This window comes from Ostrea edulis, chromosome 5 (assembly GCF_947568905.1).
Source record: "Ostrea edulis chromosome 5, xbOstEdul1.1, whole genome shotgun sequence".
NCBI lineage: Eukaryota > Metazoa > Mollusca > Bivalvia > Ostreida > Ostreidae > Ostrea > Ostrea edulis.
The window spans coordinates 56,072,618-56,092,424 of record NC_079168.1 but is presented as its reverse complement, the minus strand read 5'-3'; the positions used below and the strand labels follow the sequence as shown (position 1 = coordinate 56,092,424).

Here is a 19,807-nt window from a genome sequence, read left to right as displayed (position 1 = left end):
GTTTTTTTAAAATCATAATTTCATACAAATCTCTTGGCAAGAACTTGCATAAACTTTCTCTGTAAGAAAATAGAAAATAACTTGAATAGAAAATTAGATTTTTCTCATTTTTACCAAGGGTTGATAATTCTTTGAAAATTTCAAGGGCAAAATTATTGACTTCTAATCATTTATCAGTCATGTGTATTTAATCTACTTCAATTTAATCATTATTTAACAATAAACATTCATCATTCAAAAAATTCAAAATTGTTGAGTCGCCATTCGTTATACATTGAACACCTTAATGATGATAACGATGTAGTTTGAATGTGTGTTAGGTTAGAGAAATCATTAAGGTAAATATTATCAAGGTAAACATTCTAAACGCACGAAAATAGAACAGACATCCAAACAGACTGAGACGAGAATCTCGGCATCCCAGGGTCGATCTATTCTGAGACACATGTTTGTGTATATGCAGAATTAACACTGTCTATCACGTGATGATCAGTGTAAGGGTTGTGTGTTTCACTCGCAGATGATTGCATGATGGAAGAATTTTTGTATAGGTACCGGTACATGAGGCATCCGAATCAGACTTCTGTATCATTATTTTTGTGAATTTACTCGTTTCTTTCAAAAATCGAAAGTAATCCTGTACACACAATAAATAAACTGTACATATAGATATACAGAGATTCTATATTACCTGTCAACCTCGTCCTAGGATATCTCAAAATACAAAAGTCAAGGTCATGCCATCTTCCTTAGTCAAAGATCTATTACGATCCACTCTAAAAGAAGTACGTACAGTTTCTAAAGTAATTTGGCCCAAAATATCGATGATTTCACTTGGAGCTCAAACCCTGGCATTTAAATAAGGAATAGATTAGCAAACCCAAAATCCGCTCAGTTTGGTCAGCAAATGATTTGTGTCATATGGCGAGAGCTAGAAGTTGGCATAAAATTGCAAAAATGCCATTTTCAATGAAAATATCCACAAATTCAGGTGGTTTTCCTTTCAGAAAACATACAGTGCATGCGTCAAGCAAATTCATATTCGTCGACCGGTCACACCCGCCATGGGCCCTATATCTTGATCAGGTAAACGATGAGGTGTAAACTAGTCAATCCTGCACCCGGTGGAACTCATTAACATAAATACTGTACCAACAAGCTTCGTTTTCTAAACTTGACCAGAAATGGATGAATTATCAAACTACAGCTCTAGCTACATGTATATCATAAAGGAGTTACTGATGAATCTTGACACTTGTTGGGTGTAAAAATCTATCGCAAGATCCTGTATTTAACACCCAGCATGTATAGATAAGATAAGATAAGTTTATTCCAATTTTAGGCCCAGAGGGCATAACAGTAAGACATTTTATAAAGAAGGAAATTCAAAAAAGAAAGAAAGTTTACAACATTAACTACAGGTTACAGAGACTGCAAACTGCGTGTGGATGCAGCATGTTGGGGAAACAAGTACATACATATATGAATTGCTAATCATACTAATATTCACCAATTTAAGCTTAAAATAGCCGTATGATTGTTCTTTAAATAAAAACCTGAGACAATTTTTTTTTTATATGTTTAATACAGAACAGTTTCTCAGTAATGAACATTTGTGTGTTAAATTGGTTAATGATTATCCTTTACAAACAGCCAGATTTGTTAATTCAGCCTATCTATAAAAAAAACAACCCATATATCTATAAGTAACAAAATGCATCTGAATGTAAATCAAAAATATAATTCATATCCATTCATTATCCTTACCGAGATATCCCACTGCATGTAGAGATATTTCAAATGTATACAGTGACTTATAGGGTACAAATTGTACAGTGTATGTATATCCAAACGTATATAGTTCATTATATATATGAACTTGTAATGATGCACATGTCACTATATAATGAATACTTACGTGTGATATTGACTAATCTACAATAGAAAGAAATGTAATTGCGACACAATAATGCCATGTTTAGATATTTCAAATATATAAAGTGACTGAGAGAGAGAGAGAGAGAGAGAGAGAGAGAGAGAGAGAGAGAGCACTTGTGTAAAACATGTAGCACCTGTGTAATTTTTTTTTTTTTAAAGTCATTCTTTCTATAAATGATATTGAAAAACTATGCAATTCTGAATATATTATTTTGATTATTTTTTAGCGTTTCATTATATGTAAACTGTTTTGTGCTTCGGTATCGTGAACTACTTGTTAATTTAAGTGCAATAACTAATTATATAAATTACAGGTAAATATTTCTTTTTACGGAAACGTTTTTGGCTGTGCTTCCTGTTTGAACATACTTGATGACATGTCATCTTAATTAGAAATATTTTTAGTTCGTCATTATAATATACCGTTATTCTTTTCAGTATTATTTCACTCAACAGGGGAATTAGCTCAAATGGTAGAGCGCTCGCTTAGCATGTGAGAGGTACCGGGATCGACACCCGGATTCTCCATTTTTTTATGTTTCGTAAAGGAAAGTTACTCTTGAAAATGCTTTGAATACGAGAGGTACAAGGAAAAATCCCCAGATTCTCCTTCTTCTTTTTTCAAACGTATCTGATTTCAAATAGAATCACGAAAGGTATATATGTTATAGTAAGTAATGGTACTGAAGTTGAAAATTGGGTAGAGTTGAACTAGAAGAATTGCTTGGTATACTGTACGAAAGATTAACATACGGATCATTTGAACATATTTTACTGATTCTCTCAAAAGAATCAGAAACACCTCTACAACGTACCAGTTTTTCTCCTAATAAATATAATTGATATAATTGTCATGTAAAAGTTATCGAAAACTTTATGGCAGTTGGAAACATACATGTGTCATAGGCGATTAGTTGCTTACTGAGTCATGGATTTCGACAAAGATTGAATAATTCATAGATCATTATTTTAAGAAGGTTGTGTCTTATGATTTAGCACATTCATTTTTGCAAATGTCTTGCTTTATATGACAATGCTAACGAAACTGACATTCAAGATTGAGTCACGTGATCAGAGTAGATTATACACTCAATTCAGAGTATATGGGTACATTATTGTATTTTCACTTTCTTTCCTGCTTACGCCAGTGCATTCTCTACCCAGAGTTTCGTGCGCTACTCGCACTACACCTTTGTCAACGGCATTTTACAGAAATCTTCTAAAAGTTTCTAATATCCAACATTTATGTTTTGGACTAAATATCTAGTCATATTATGAAATGCTTTTGGTGCAATTAGATTGATGCTTAAGGTAGCGACGGATAGCAACCACGTGATCAGTAAAAATTGTGTATTTTCACGTGAATTCATTTTCCGGAATTCCTTACTCCGTCATAGAATAGTCGAAAAACAAAAAGGGGTTCCGAAAGTGTTTTGTTGCTGTGACTGACTCGCCTACAGAAAATATGCACATACCACATAAGTATACGTCAATGTCTGTAATAATGGTAGATCAAATGTTTCATCTGTGTGAAACTTTTTGCTAATCGAAATGTTAAACCAACCACCAATCCATGTACATAGATGCGCTACGTAAACAAAGTTGTTGATTGATGCATCGTAATGTCCGAGTGCTGCATGCTGCGAGATTAAATACTGTATATACAGTCATTGAGAGGCTAAACAAAGTTCCTTGCAAGAAGAGGAAGTTGGTGGATGCATTCAACTTGGACAACGAAATCATAGTTTCGTTTGGTGAGTGAAAAAAATGCCATAAATTTGTATTCAAAAGTTCAACTCACATTTCCTCTGCTATTTCACAACGCGATTTATAATAACATCTGTAAGTTTAAACACACGACATACAGTAGATGTATTATTTTGTAAGTATATATGTATTCCATGTGTGCATAAAATATAACTCACACCTGTGCATGTGATTGTAAACGAACGGATGTCATGTAAATGTATACCACATTTGTAAACATGGGCTCTCGCAACTCTTTTATTAAGAAAATATCGTTATGAAAATAACCGTTACGAAAATAACATACCTTGAACTACATGTATAAAAGTAATGAAAAACAAATATCTGTACAGACCTACTATCTAGGGGTATGACAGAGTTCTTGAAAAGTGTCGGTAATGTCGGATTATCCGATAAAAGTAGTAAATGTCCGACACGAGTTACTTAATTGTCGGTCCTGATGGCCGATATAAGATCGGGATCGAAGTCCGTTTTTTACCGGGAAAAATGGCGGCCATGTAGCTCATAAATTTTCAAACCAATGCTAAATCTGGCAACACATTGAAACGTAAAGGTGAGGAATCAGTTGTGAGGAACTACGAGGAGAAGAGAAACCGATTGTATCTCCGCCTGGCAATCTGGGAGACAATGGCATTTGTTTGCAGCGTTTTTACCAACTGCTTGATGACACAATCTGCTCGAAACTGACGAAAAGACCAACTACACTCGTGCTTAAGTGAGAGAAAAAGTAGTTACAACGATTGCAGAGGAAGATGAGAAAGAAGTTGAGAGGAATATACAGGATAGAGAGAAAAATGGAGGATGAGAGAGAAGTGGAGGGTGAGAGAGAAATAGAGCAAGAAAGTCACTCGGATAGTGAAAGTGAGGAAGATTCATTCAGAGTATAAGGAAGATGAGAAAGGGTATGAAAAGATGATTTATAAACTTATAGCTGAGATGGAGATTGAATACAATTACACATGTAGTTGATTTTAAATAAAATATATGAAAACCTCAAAAGCAATGCATTTTTATCTGGACTGACAAAATTTTGTTTGGGCTGACACTATTTCTAACAGTGTCAGACCAAATGTCTGACACTTCAAAAGAAATTTCAAGAACTCTGGTATGAGGGAACCGGATAAAAAGTGGAAGGGGAGGGGGGCCGGGGGCATGTGTTGAATAATAATTCCCTAGACTATAGTATACATATACTATTACTTTGAAATTTCAGTGACCTAAGAAATATATCAAACCTGAGGTTTCGTGTTTCACACAAACATGTAGGTTGGCAAAACCTTTTTAAATAATGTAAATTAATTACAAGTCTGCATATGCCCTCTCATAGGCAAATGTATGCACTGTATGTATAAGTAAGATATGTATACTACACGTATGTCCTTCTCCTGACCCACATTTTGTAAATAAAACAGATGTGATAAGTCTATGGCAGTTTATGAAAACATATATTATACATGTCATCTCATATTGCAATTTATAATTTTGAAACATCAGTATTTAAATCTTAACTGAATATATGTGTTGAGACACAGTTTTAAAATTCACATTGTCTGACGCAGTCTAATTACTCATTGGTATAATATAGACCTAACTGCAAATATCAATTATGATGATCTTTTTTCTAGGCATCAGCCTGAAGACAGAGGGAGGTTAGATAGGACCAGTGCAGGTTGAAGTGGATTTCAAGTCAACAAGTATAACAGCAAGAGAGGTACTATATTTTATTTTGATAAACATTTGTAAAGACAATTCTGAGTATATCAGATATTCATCTTTTTTGCTATATTTAAATATATTTATCTATATTTTGAACAGGTACTCCATTTACAGTGATGATGACATATCCCCTGGACCCCCACAACTCCACAAATTTAAAAATGTTTGATCAAGTTCCGAAGATTAAAGAACTACTGCAAAATTTGGGACTGGATGAAAAACATTAATTCACTTATATGAGCTCAGAGCAGTGGATGTTGTACAACATACTTTAAACTAAATTGTGAATTTAAGGGAAAACAAGTACATGTACTCGTATATTACATGTACATGCCTTTTGAAAGACAATAATATTGCATAGATGTAAAGGAAATTTCAATGTTGATTATTCTTTCTTAGATATATTAGTAAAGAATGTGCACGTGATAGAATATCAATTTTATAACTTCAATCAATGTGTTTGAATTTTCCTTGTAATTCAAAATTTAGTTGAAACATACATCATTGATACATTAATGTATATCAAATTTTTAGAAAAGTTTCATAATGGAACTAATTGACCCCCCCCCCCCTTATACATACAGTGAACATAGACCTTCACCTGGGGAAAACTTCAGTTAGTTAATGCAATATACATGTACATGCATTCTCAGTTATCCAATAGTGAGTTTTTGGTTCCATGTGAAACTACGATTAGAAATCTTAAACTTATGAAAGACTAATAGAATCCTTCATTAGTACGAGTGTGGGATAGGGAAATTCCACCGAGGGGACAAGATTCGCAGTCTAGGACGAGGCTTTGCCGAGTCCTAGACAGCGAATCTTGTTCCAGAGGTGGAATTTCCCTATCCCACACGAGTAAATAATGAAGGATTATTTTTCTCACATTTTACCTACAGTTTAGTGTATAAATTTAGGAGCTTTGAGAAAATTCTAAATTATCAAAATCCTCATTTGAACTTTGATGCAAAAACTAATTAGATAGGCAGAAAGAGCATACCCGAAAATGGTTTACACTGTAAGTGTAAACTAAAAAACCCAAGGTTGTCCGCCAGAAAGCTATATAAATTAAAATTCAAAGATAACAATGCAAAATATTTTTACTTCACCGTGTAACGTAAATCTTCACCGTGTAACGTAAATCATAGAAAATATATGACGTCACAATCAAATGACGTCGCAGCAGTGTGAGACATATAGAATATCACACTCTAATGTTGATCTCGGACCTGGGATTGGCCCCGAGATCACTCGAGGGGCAATCCCAGGTCCGAGATCAACATTAGAGTGTGATATTGTTTATATCATATACCTAAAACACAAGTTGATAAACATTTTTTTTTTAAATGGGGGGGGGGGGGGGGGGGTATTGACCCAAACATAAATACATGGTGTACTGTACAACGATATTTGACTATTTCATTCCTTCAGTGAGTTTACTTTAATGGTTATGTTTCCAGTACTATTGGCATTGTGAAACATGCTAAAGTCTGGGTTTTGTAGCTTTATTCCATTGCTGGTCACAATAATTGGATGATTAATCATGGACATCCCCTCATGTGGTCTAAAATCTGGACGTTTCAATTAACTGAACTGCTTGGCTGAGAAACTCGTCATATCTATCGCTGTGCTGTTCATGTACATGTATATACTATTAAGCAGCTCCTAGGGGCTTGCTAATGAATACTAAAATTGGAAATAAGTGAATTATTTTTATTTCTTTTTTCGGATTTACCCTTCTCGCCCGTTTTCATTATTTCATATAATTTGTAAGAGTTGTAGAACTTTGTTTACGTGGCGTCATCGTATGAACGGGAATGTTTACAGATCTGATGCTGCTATTTATTTGCTTAGGGAATGTTACCTTATACTGAAGTAAGTTTTTTTTTACCGCTTCCCATCTGTTTAGCATCTATAAGTCGCTGAAAAACGTCGGAAGATATTGGTTCTGCTTTTCTCGTTTTATTGTCAATTCCTCGGGATTTTAGATTTCAGAAATCGTTTTAAAACAGTTTTCTACATCAAAATTGCTATAAATTAACATTTTATCTCCATTAGGACCGGGGATTTCTGAAAATGCTTCAGTATCACCCTCCATAATCCTCCTACTGTTATCTGTTGCCTAGAACGTTGATTGTTTTGAAATGAAGTTAAACGTGTTATTGTTCTAAACAGAGACATATAACTGTTATATGTCTATGTTCTAAATAAACAATTGTTACTTGGGTTACCCCCCTTTGCTTAGACACTCGCTACAATTTAGCGCTGTTTTTGAAAACGTTTTTATTTAATTTTTCTGCTTAAATTTAAATTTTGTCGTGGAAGTAAGTATTATATTTGAAAAAAATTGTCTAACATCAGTTTTTAATGTAATTATGTTAGGTTTCAAAAGATTAAAGAAGAAATAGCCATTTGAAATTTGAGGGCGAGACAGCCCCTTGACAACGGGCCGAGACAGAGATATCTCGGCCCTTAGGGCGAGACAGCCCTACCTACTTGCAGCTGTCTCACCCTAGCCAAGATAGGTGTATCAGGGCTGATACACTACTAGGTATATGATATAGAAAAATCTCACATGGGTAAAGTCAATATCACACTGGTGATTATGTGAGAAACACCTATCTGTGAGGGCAAGATGACTCAGATGTACTTACATGTAGTGATCCATGGGCAGTCCATGGGTCTCTTTCCATTGATATTAATTATTTATTGAAATATGAAATGGTTATTTAAACATATTTGGTGTATTATACTGTATAGTGATATAAATTTCTATCAAAAAATATGTATAGGTAATAGGTTTGGTCCAGTTATTACAAGAAATTGTATGAAAAATAACTAAATATTTAGGCAATCATTGTGAGTGCGGAAAGGTCAACTGCAATAGCACACACTATATATCATTCTTTAATGGCTCATAGAAACTTCTAGTATTGTGAGTTTGAATGCTCAATATGGTAATTTGGGAATGCTTAATCATTTAAGGTCAATAGTTTATCTCTGCTGACTGTATCTCTCAAACTTCATTTCTAGAAGGGAGGGGGTAGGGTTACAAAATCTGACATAGTTTCAGATTAAACCTCATTTGGTATATTTTTTTCTATTCAATATTTTAGATACTACTTGACTTATTGTAAAAATGAAATAAAATCAGGAATTTTATGAGCAGAATTTTGTTGTTGTCAGAAAATGTATGCCTGATAGTATTTGAGAAACGCCATATTTAGGGTAAATTTGGTCAATTGCCAAGTCGAATCATGCCAATGTTTTCCTTAGATGCATTTTGAATTTCTAATCCATGCTGATTTTTTATCTGTTTGTGTTTAATTTACATAACTATATATGACAAACAATATTTCTGGTGTCAATAAAAATTTTATTGGCTTTTGTGTTAATTTGCTCAATTTTGGCATTTTTTGCCTTTTGGGGCTGCAAAAGAGGGGATTTCAATCTCGCTTTCCTCGAAAATTAACCTGATTACTTTTGTTGATTTTTTGATATGTTTTAGGATAAAGTCAAAATGTTATAATAAATAAAATTGAAAAAAATTCAATGAGCGGTTTTTTTGGGGCTAGCTATCAATAGCTACCTTAATGTGAATTGTTTAAAATCACTGTTTTCTGATCCAAAATTTGGAACTACTTTGTAATATACGTATAAATGTAGGACATTCATGTGGTGGAGATTTAAATGTAAACATGAAATTAAAAGTAAGAAAGGCTGTAAAAAATACGATAAAACTTGCAAAATAAGAGAAAAACAGCTAAATGGTAAATATGTACTTATCAAAGTGCCAGTGGGCTATGAAAAGAGCCTGATGTATCACCTGTTGCTAAAACTTTTAAAGGGAAAGAAAACAAGAATGGTTGTTTATATCATGTGATTATATTGTCACTTGATTCCAAGCTTTGACAGAGGTGTAAATGAAGCTTGCGTAACGCGCTCTCTGGTGAGAGAATGACACCAATGTCGTAGCTGCCTTCCACGCCTGGACGTACATATCATTTTTCGGTAATATCATAGGGTATATATATATAATTATATCTTAACGATATTGCATTTAGCATTATCTCAAGTATTTATGGTCGGAAACAGAAAAAACCAGTCTCTTAAATGAGAGGCGAAGATAACGAACAGTGATCAATCTCATAACTCCTATCAGCAATACAAAAGAGAAAGTTTCGACAACCCCTGTTCGAAATACTTGACTTCAAACGTACTTAGACCCGATTTTCCTCGGATATTTTTAAAGAACTGCGAACGATTGTATTGTTTCGCCGCCTACCTTCTGGTCAATTTTTAAGTTATCATTTCTAAATGATTTTTTATGTCAATATAGATATTTATATGAGTTTTCATAAAAGTTGATTTATTTGACAAAAAAGAGCGATAACTCTATGATATGGGTTAAAATCGCGTATTTCACCATAGGAACCAACTGAAAATATTTGTAAGACAGAACTAGAGAATGACACAGAATACATTTTGCAGGGGGATACATATGTTTACATCATATATCATTAGCAAAATCGCAAAGCTTTTTAAAATATACGAGTTGAAAATTTAGGCGGGAATCCAGAGTTAGCGTGCATAGTTCTTTGTTTACTATCATGGTCGTGATTTAATTACTAAATTTGTAGCACAATTATAATAAAACATATACAGTCTTAAAACGCATGCGTTATAGAGTTAAAACCTTGTTCTTTGGAATCCTCAGAACCCAGTTGCTTCCGGGACTTCGCTCCAGGATCCCAATCAGGAACATGCCAAGAAATCCCGTCCAGTCTGAATTCGTTGGCTTCAATAGGACCATATTACATGCTGATTAATAGTAGCCGTCGCTTATCTCTTAATTGCGGTCACTGATTTATAACGGTTTCTCTATACCGGAGATTTTGCTAAGAATTTCTTGGCATGGTAAACGAGTACGATATAGCCGAGTTTGGAACGGAAAATTTGGAGGGGGGGGGTTAGTAAAAATAATTTTAAAAATATGAACTACTGTATCAATACACATTCTGCAGACAGAAAGGTATATTCAATATTCTATAAAATATGCCGGGATCGGGATCGATCGTCTAATGTGTAAAGGTATCACACTTCTCATTTCCTCTTCTTCTTTTCTCTTAATTTTTGTACCCCTGATTAGGAAATTTTGTGTAATTTTCGGAAATAATCAGTTGAAAACAAAGGAACTATTTGATGTTGGTAGCTGAGGCTACTTCCTGAGGTGCACTCAGGCTGTTTACACACATGTGAAAAACATGTGGATTTGAGTGTAGTCTTGTTTGCGGGTAAAAACTTTCGAAAATTCTGCGTAGGATGTTGTTTTACGGTGAGACGAGACGGGTAACAATGAGCATTTCCAACAGCATTATTCGGCATTAGCGCGCGCGTTATTGGCATCAATTTAAACATGTGATAAATTACAACGTTCTCTAACGATTCATTCAAAATATGTGATGAAGTGCAAGGGGGGGGGTCACAATTTGTAATTTTTGCCATTAATGTGCAAAAATAATTTTCAAAACTGACCAAATAAGCCGGTATGGGGTTATTTGAGTGTTTTAGTTGAATACACAAAAATTATGACCATGCCAAGATACCCCGTCCAGTCTGAATTCGTTGGCTTCAATGGGGCCATATTACATGCTGATTAATAGTAGCCGTCGCTTATCTCTTAATTGCGGTCACTGATTTATAACGGTTTTTCTATACCGGAGATTTTGCTAAGAATTTCTTGGCATGTTTGCTCTGAATCCACTATAGGTCTCAAGGCAGCTCCTCTACTCCCTGCCTAATTAGCGTACACATCAAAATTTGGCTAGCTACGCCACTGCACGCAATGAAATATCATCTCAAAGAGAAATAAAAACACATATCATAATATGAGTAAAACATCTGATTTATTTTGCATACAGACAAGCTTTTTTATCAGTGTTTCAGGGGCTGTCTGGACTATCGTCACAAGTTGCGTATCCCGATCCCGATGATGGTCTGGAATAGGCAGGAAACACAACAGAACATTTTCCAAGGAGGAGTAGAATTTTAAAGGACCCTAGTGGTAAATGGATGTATTCTAAACCTGAAGGTGAAATACATGTGCATGTCCAGTTAAATGGTTGTGTTTGCTTGTAGGGGGAAAACTGGTAAAGAGATGCAGCTTATTCATATATAAACGATGTCTTTACCTTCTCAGCTTCTGCTTTAGGTGGTTCAAATCTCCAAATCCGCCAACATCAACATCTACAAACCTCATTGACTGCGCGCGACAGCAAATCTATTGACGCTGGCGCTGATTTCGAAGCCCGACACTGTCATCGTTGTGCACAAATCATCATAGAAATCTTTCTAGTGAACACAATCCCTCTGTTAGTTCGTGTGTGTCTAATCTTACACACCCTCCTAGAAGACAACCCACCTTGATTACAGTTCGTGTGTGTCCAATCTTACACACCCTCCTAGAAGACAACCCACCTTGATTACAGTTCGTGTGTGTCTAATCTTACACACCCTCCTAGAAGACAACCCACCTTGATTACAGTTCGTGTGTGTCCAATCTTACACACCCTCCTAGAAGACAACCCACCTTGATTACAGTTCGTGTGTGTCCAATCTTACACACCCTCCTAGAAGACAACCCACCTTGATTACAGTTCGTGTGTGTCTAATTTTACACACCCTCCTAGAAGACAACCCACCTTGATTACCCATGACTTGCACTGCCTCTATGTCCACCATTACACCATGCACGATCTCAACTCCCATTGATGAAATCCTGCTGTTCCTTTCCAACATCCGCGCTATATAAACTGAAGCTTAACATCGATAACATTCATTTCCAGTATGGAAGTATTGTTGCTATTTTTTTTTTATATGCACGCTTCTATTATGCTGTTTCACTTGGGGGAGGGGGTCACTTTGAATTCATTCATCTATATTTAGAAATATATTAAATTTTATTCTAAATCAATTTATTGATAAAAATCTAACCAACGATATCATTGTTTACGAACTAACGAAGTATGGAAGCTCAGTAATGTTTAACATCCCTCTCAAGAATTTTTCACTTATATGGAGACGTCACCATTGCCGATGAAGGGCTGCAAAATTTTGGCTATGCTCCGGCACTTACGGTCTTTGAGCAGGGAGGAATTTTTTAACGTGCTACACCTGAAGCCCGTTCACCAGCGTTTATCATGTGAATGCTTCTTGGGTGTTGTCGTTATGGGGTGTGGTTTTTTTTTTGGGGGGGGGGTCAAATTATTATGATTTTTTTTTTGGCGAAAGTTCATTAATTTCTAAAAGAGATGTGGTTACTATTTTTCTTAACATCCCGTGGTACCCAAACTTCACAGAGAAATGTAACATTGCATGTATCTCTAAAATCTATTATATGTAGTGGTTTAAAGAATTGCAGCTTTGCGACTTCAGACGATTTTAACATTTATTGATGTGCAGAAGGAAACAGACGACTGTTTAGAAAAATAAAAATATTTTCGTAAAGTTTATGATAAAGCCTTTCAAATTCGAGGCAGTTGTCTCGGTTGGCATCTACATATATGTTAATTCACTGTCCCAAACTATTTTCAATGTTAGAGTGATCGCCCTTTAGATATTTACATTTCCGATTCTGATTTCCAAAGCGTATGCCTTTGATATCTTTACAAATCGTAATGATAGCCATTTCCTCATGAATGCGCTGCAGTCGTGAACAATGTGCGTATGAATCTCGATAAATATAGTACATCTATTTTAACGGCTGGGAATTCCGAAAGAAATGAAAATAGAATGTAAATATAAGAAATAAACTTAATTTTCAAACTTAAATTCATCGGATGTAATTGCAACGGTGCTTGCCAGCATACTTTTCAAGAAGCTAGAATAGATTTTAAAAATTTAAGTAGGTACATGCATATATTCCACACCTTATCTAACACTGGTAATTTTTTGTTGACATGCCTACTCTAAACATACACGTAAAATGTATGTGAATGAAAATTGCTGTAATATTTAATGTTTGTTTTCATTTAGGATTTTCGTCATTCGTCCATGATGTTGTTACTTCTTGATATCAAAAATGTGAAATTCTCGGAAATTCTTATATTACCGACATGCAACTATATGATATGTTTGTACGAATACTTCAGAGGATATATAGAAGGGTGATACTGGAAATGCATAAAAACCTTCAGTTGGAAAGTTGTATCAAAAACGCAACTATTTTGTACCATCTATAGGAGACTGCAACCTCCGTTCTGGACGGCAAAAGTTCCATGGCATCTAACATCACACTCCCATTTAAAAACCTCTGTACATTATGCTTATCATAGATGTACATGCAAATGTTTAAAAATCACTTTTAAAACTTTGTATCTATATTACAATTGTTATTGATATCTATAGAGATTTCAACTGATAGATTCTATAAAATCAATCACACGATAGCTTCAGTGTTGTTAAGCATGACATAGGTCTACTAATGCTAATGTAACTCATTCATCTGTTTATGTTTACTTTTCCCATGTTTTCTGCCGTTTGGTATATTTATACAAATAGCAATACATGTGATAGCCATTTCCTCATGCTGTGAACAATGCACGTATGGATCTTGATAAATCTGTTGTAACGGCTGTGAATTCCGATAGAGGTGAAATTAGAATGTAAATTTAAAAAATAAATTTCATTTTTGACAATACATGAGGGTATGGCCTGCAACGCTTCCCGTCGGTGTACCTTTCATGGAGCGCTAAAACACGCTTCATGAAGTATACTGGCGGCGTGAAAGGTCGCAGTTTATAATACCCTCATGAATTTTTCAAACATGGATTTTAAATTTTTTTTTCTAATGTAAACTTTTGATACGTGTACATGAAATCTGAAATTTAATAAATCATTGTACAAGTTTCAAACTGGATATCAGTTATTCGAGATAATGTTATCATTCTATCGATCGATGCCTCCAGCTTAAAAGTACTTGTGCGTGTACAGCTTAACTGTGTAAAGCGCACACTTGAAACAGGATTTTTAGCTTGATAATTTTAAGAATCGAAAATTTCATAATTTTTATAATCGAGAGAAATACATGATCCCGAATTCATTTGAAGTTATTCATTAAAAGCTATACACATGGCTGACATGTCTGGATACGTATCACAGCATGACCTACATATCAAGGACCACAGCGGCGGATTTTAAAAAGACTTCGTCAACCGCCGGATTTGAAAAACAATAAGTACAAGTATAAGCCCGCGTAGCTCAGTCGGTAGAGCATCAGACTTTTAATCTGAGGGTCTAGGGTTCGAGTCCCTACGTGGGCGAATATTTTTTCCATTTTTATCACTCATTGTGAAATAAATCATGTCATTTTCCTCATTCTGTCTCTTTGACCTCGAGCCAAGACAGTGGAATTAACAATTAGAAACAAAGAAATTGAGGGAAATTTGATTAAGAGCTTTGACAACATGACAAGACAAAAGAATGAATCAGACGATAAACTGACCCGTCTCTCACAGTTTGCTGACTTCAATTTTTGTTTCATTTTCGATTTTGTTTTTCAAAAGCATGTGATGCAATTTGCATTTGGTCAAATTTTGTTTCTTTTGCAATAAATTTCCCATTTTCAGCATTTAGAAATTCAGTTCTGCTTAAGAAATAAATAAAATTACTCGTGACATTCTTATTGTTTTGTTACAGGGAAACATCAAATCTACATTTATGTACATCATTATTTAAAATCGATTAATTTTTCCTAAGACATCAACGATATTTAAGTGGAATACTGATTGCGATATGTTGCATTTTCCTGAAACTTGAATGAAATGCATATGATGCATGTATACCATCTTTATATGAATTATCTCATTATGTTGTATATATAAATAACAATTACGATAATACTCTCAAGCCAATCTTGCACAATGCCTGATATGTGTATACTAGTGCATGCATAGTCATTATTCAAACTCCCAAAATTTCAATTTCATTTTCTATAGATTTGGCATCAGCCTTTATGTCGCAGTCACTGCGTCGATTAAAATATGTGACTAATTCGTGAAGTCTTCATGACTCACGCAATCTAACCAATCACACAGCAGCAAAAAGATGCAACATTTGAATAAATGATCATCTCTCTCTTTCCCTCTCTCCCTCAAATCTTTTGCTGCGTTCATTAAACCATTTTAACTTATGTGTGTTCTTTGATTTCATGATGGGATGTAATATATTTCATCCCAATAACATTTCATTATCATCATGTGATGTCAATGAATGGTAAAAAGTCAACTGGGAGGCAAACCAAGCGATCGGATTGAAATGATTTTTATGCATATTTCTGTCAGTATGAATCATAACGTCATTGGTCTAGATCAATGGAATCGCCATCAATTAGTTTACTTCGGCTTGCTCAATTGATTTCCTTTCATACATGCACATACGAGGGTTGTCTCAAAGAGTCGTAGACAATGTTAATAACTCATTTATTCATTAGAAAAAAATATTAATTTGGTTTTGTTATTTAAAACCATCATTTTGTATTTTTTCAATAAAGCTTCATAATAATATCTTTTTTCATAATAAAGTTATACGCAGATAAAAAAAAAAAAACCCAAAAAACATATGTTCATAACTGTCGGTGCACAAACCTCATCTTCATCCATTACATGACGTTATTTACCTTCAGGATTTCGCGGTCGCTATTTCCTTCTTTTTTTATAGCCTTCCCATCTTCGGTTCTGATGTTATTCCCTTCACAAATTTCTTGTGTCATTTAAACGCTAGTGTCCCGCTAACATTCTGGTGATCTGATGTGCTTTCCGTCTTGTGTTTTGTTTGAGAAGGGTTCGAATCACGGCCCACATAATATTTTATTATTTCTCGTGCGCCAAGAATGCCGTTGACGTCGTCACCTACTTATCTTTGTATAATAACTAAAATTTGTTCTCTCATGTAAAAAAATCTTTTGGATCTGATGCGTATTTTGAAAATTATCAACATTGTCTACGACTTTTTGGGACAATCCTCGTGTGTGTGTGTGTGTGTGTGTGTGTGTGTGTGTGTGTGTGTGTATTTTATTTTTATTTGGTTGATGTGTTTTAGACTCTTTTTTTCTCTCTCTCTCTCTCTCTCTTTTTCCTTTGGCCATGTGGGCAACATGATCAATGATTATCATAAAGTATCTAATATTATTTTACAATCATATATCGATCGATTTTTAGGACAAAAATCTGCATCAATGTGGAGACTTTCTGTCAAACTCGAAAAGCGGATCATTTTTAAAGAAATCCGAAAAATAGTTTCCGGTGCAATAAGGTGAAAGGATTTGAACAAAAGTATTTAAGTTCATCTTTATCACTGTTAAAATAATTATCATGGATTAGGGTATATACAAATGTGTAGAGTAATGTATGATCAACGCTATCATTGATGAACATTTTTTTAGATGAGTTGTGTGGCCCGCAAATAGAAAATACGGTGTCAGTTAAGTACTTTTCATGGCAGTCTGGGGTGCGTTGTAAATTAAGGATTAATCGAAGTTCAATACTTGTGTTTCAGTTTTCATTTATCTTTACTTCTTTTAGGCACCATATTAACATAATTATGGTTTTTATCTAGATCGTGATTTCATTTTCCCCTCTAATTTAATTATTTATACTTCCCCCACATTGATTGGAATAGAATAAAAGTTTTGTACGAGTTTGCATTTGAGAATAAGGGGATTCTTTTAATTTTTCAAATATGACTCTCATTTTACTCTCTCGAATGCATTTACATGTAGTGATGGTTTACCTTGTGGTGTCAGATCGGATAAAGGTGTATGGTGATGCTCTTTACCTTAGGGTGTCAGATCGGATAAAGGTGTATGATGATGCTCCTTTCTTCAGGTGAAAGTCTCGTGTCCTGTTCTAATTTTCATAAATTGTGAACAGTAAAAACTAATACATATATTTGTCGCAACATGATGACAAATAGTGGGCGGATAAAAAGATTTTTAATTCGTATGGATTACAATGCAAATATGCACTGTGAAAGTACATAATGTATACCTGTAGTAAGCAACCCATTCGTGGGGGAAGAGTTCCACAGGGGAGTGTCCCTGTAAAAATTGATATAAGAAAGATTTGGGTAGGACGAGTCTTTCGCTATAGTAATCACTGTTCAATTAGGTTAGTCACAAAACAACAGAAAGTAACAACATATGGAATAGTTAACAAATGATGTACAAATTTCTTGTGCCCACTTTTTCGAACCAGTTCTACTCAGCAGCTGTACCGACAAATGAATGACGTAAGAGACAGCTACAGAGTAGGTACGTCGCCGGGGAAAATAATAACATTGGAACATCGTCAAACCTGCATACAAAGCACATCCAACGAGTAGAAGATGTTTTATATATGAGAAACACGAAAACCGGATGAAAATAGAATTGCGCTTTATACACATACTCTGTGTGCAGTGACGTCTTCCCTCCCCCGCCGGTAATGCCTAAGTTGATTAACGTGGAGACCCCCAACAAACTATTATGCATGCGGTTACGTCATGAACCACCATACCCATCCAGTCTTTGAGGTAATGTGAAGTCGTATATTGATAAAGTTTTCCTTGTATAGTAAAGATACACTGCCAATCGCCTAACCAGCCATATACATCTACATTTATCTATCAACTATTGAAAACTGGCCGGAATCGTGTTGACAGACAAGAGGAGGTAACTCTCTCCCTCCCTTGCTCTCTCTCTCTCTCTCTCTCTCTCCAGAAGACAAATTTGAAGACGTGATAATGCATTAAATCCATCCAATAGATAAGAACCTTGGGTCCACGCATAAATGTCAGCAATGTCCATTTCCTCACCGTACGGTGGAAAATGACGTCCCAAGATTTTCATACATAACACCCCCCCCCCCCCCAATCATTCACAGCATAGTACATGTAAATGATTTCATTAAGTTTCACCAAAGTCATTCGTACGTGCTAAGTTGCTTTTAAACAGTTCAAAATACAATTATCTCATTAAAAAATGAAAATCACTGGGGGGGGGGGGGTCCCTTTCTTTCATTTGAGCAAGCAGATCCCCAAAATCTGCTCAAACGCAATGCTTCCATTACACATAATATTTTCTTAAAAGTGTTCAAATGTTTGAATTTACCAGTTGTTATAATTACAGGAAGTTTAGTATTTAGATAGATGTAGAAAACAAAAATTAGACCACTGACACTTTATGCATAGTATTTTTCATTTTTTAATGCACATCATGTCAAATTTATTTGCATTTCTCATCATTTAAATCTTTTGTATAGTATAAATAAACCAATGCAAAAGATCTGAATATTCTAGATATCCTCCTTGCAAACGACTATATATAAACGCGTTTCCCTCATTCAAAACCGCGTACAATTCGACAGCTTTTACAGTCTTGTTTACTAACATATTGCTTTCATTCATAGATGTAGATTTCTTTCATTCAGTTTTTATTTACATCGTAAACTCTTATCTTTATTGAATATCCCAACCAAGGGATCGTGTATCTTGGCAGCTGACCATGAATGTTTTGCGTTTCCATTCAGAGCAAAAATTTGGCCGTGGATCGCTAAACAAACCGGACGATACCGTGTTTTCATTTACGTTCCGATTCCTCAAAATATCCCTACCGATCTCGCTCTTAGATCAAAATATCATGAAATTCAATCGATTATTTCCAAGATACAAAGTAGAATAATATATGTACTAAACCGCAGTGGCGGATATATAAAGGGGTTACGGGATTTGCATTCCCTTTTAGTAGGAATGTTATAAGAAAAGTTATTTTGTGTCATTTGTGCAACACCCAACCCGCCCCATTTTCGGTCACAATCCACATTTTGAAAATTTTCCACTGCATATTTTCTTGTGTGTGTATATATATATATATATATAGGTGTGTGTGTGTGTGTGTGTGTGTGTGTGTGTGTGTGTGTGTGTGTGTGTGTGTGTGATTTATTTGGTTAGGATTTTACAAACCCCTACATTCCCACCTAACCAGTGGGGTATTGTTTTTTTGTAGGCAAAACAATATCCATACAACAAGCATTCACAAATACAGAAAGAAGAAAAGAGGACAGAACAGTATGAAAAAAAGTGTTACAATATACTGGCTACATGATCCTTATACAAAAGGAAGGCCAAGGTTTAAAGGTATAGGACAGTCATATAATGACAGTCTTTGCATGTAATTTACTAAATTGTGTACTTTACAATATTTATACATTTAGCGTCATAAATTTATAAAATTTTATTCTGTTGTATCTTAAATTGCTCAAATAACTTCCATTTTTTCAACAATAAAAAATTCAACATATTTGTTTCTTATAGCTAATTTCAATATATGTATTATGGAAAGGGACTGATGTTC

General features: G+C 34.8%; 1 non-coding gene across 1 annotated transcript; it reads left to right on the top strand.

Annotated features, from left to right (window-relative positions):
• The first annotated feature begins 14,668 nt into the window (after positions 1-14,668).
• On the top strand, positions 14,669-14,741 carry Trnak-uuu (transfer RNA lysine (anticodon UUU)). The gene has a single exon. It is a non-coding gene; the product is annotated as a tRNA-Lys (tRNA).
• Positions 14,742-19,807: the final 5,066 nt, after the last annotated feature.